Source organism: Hevea brasiliensis, chromosome 16 (genome assembly GCF_030052815.1).
Source record: "Hevea brasiliensis isolate MT/VB/25A 57/8 chromosome 16, ASM3005281v1, whole genome shotgun sequence".
NCBI lineage: Eukaryota > Viridiplantae > Streptophyta > Magnoliopsida > Malpighiales > Euphorbiaceae > Hevea > Hevea brasiliensis.
In genome coordinates this window covers 57168747-57170005 of record NC_079508.1, presented here as the reverse complement: position 1 = coordinate 57170005, position 1259 = coordinate 57168747, and the positions used below count along the sequence as shown (strand labels likewise).

The following is a 1259-nucleotide window of genomic DNA, read 5'->3' as shown; positions in this document are numbered from 1 at the left end:
CTAAGTCATGCCGAAAATCCGTGAGTCTCCCTATACCTAGGACCTACCCAACTTTGTAAAGGGCTCAAAACACACTTCTATATCCACAATCCATATATCCACAACTCAATCACATCACACAGCCCCTCCCGCCCATCAAATCAATCATCCATCACAATATGTAAAATTTCAATTTAGTCCTTATAATTGATCATTTTTGCAAAAAGCGCTCAAATAAGCTCTAAAAATTATAAAACTACCTTGCATGTCCTTAGAAATATTACTAAGCTATTGCAAAAAGAATCGTAATTTTCTAAGCTACCACGAATATTTTATGGATTTTTAATCCTATTTAAGCACTAGAAAATTACGAAAAAGCAAGGTTCGTGTTTACCTTTGCCGATTCCGACTTCGGGAACGTGCTCGGGATGCCTAACAATGGTGGGGTAGCCAAAATCTCGATCCAATTCGGAGACTTTTCCAGTGAGTGCATGCGTAGGAAATTCACAGATCCGGACAACTGTCGAATTTCCGCGAATTGAGGATACCTACACGAAACCCAATAATAATATATAAAAAAATCAGGGGTGTTACATCTCTTATGTCCCATTCTACTGTGCACACAATAGTAGTTGCTCCTTCATACATATCTTTCAACACTTGTATGTACCTAGTAGATACCCTCTTTTATTTTAATATACTCCATAAGACATTTCTCAAAATACTATGTTTGTGGTGAAAATATATATTTTTAGAAAAAAACTAATAAAAAATTTAATTAAGATAGTATAAAAATCGTTTTTATTCATACTTTTGAATTAAAATAAAAAAATTATAGCAATCTATATATGTACTTATAAATGTTAAATATTTTAAATTGTGTTCAACAACTTTTTTTTATATTAAATGTATTAATAATTAAATCAATGCCAAAATATTTAACAATGTCGTTAATATAAGTGATAAATGAATTGATAGAAAAAAATATTCTTCTTTTTATTATCAAATATTATTTTAATAATTTTTATAGTAAAATATATAATTTCTATTATTATAATAAATAGAAATAGTTCAAGTCGTTATTCTACCTGAATTATGAATTCTTATTTCAGAATAGGATTTTTTTTACACCAAATTATAATTACTTATATTTAAAATAATTTTTATTTATAAGCATTAAAAATCGGATATGTGTACATTATTAAAACGCCGTCTGTGGGAATCGAACCCACGACCACATGGTTAAAAGCCATGCGCTCTACCGGCTGAGCTAAGACGGC

At 30.0% G+C, this 1259-nt stretch overlaps 1 non-coding gene across 1 annotated transcript; it reads right to left on the bottom strand.

Annotated features, from left to right (window-relative positions):
• Nucleotides 1-1186: 1186 nt before the first annotated feature.
• Nucleotides 1187-1259, bottom strand: TRNAK-UUU (transfer RNA lysine (anticodon UUU)). Its single transcript has one exon. It is a non-coding gene; the product is annotated as a tRNA-Lys (tRNA).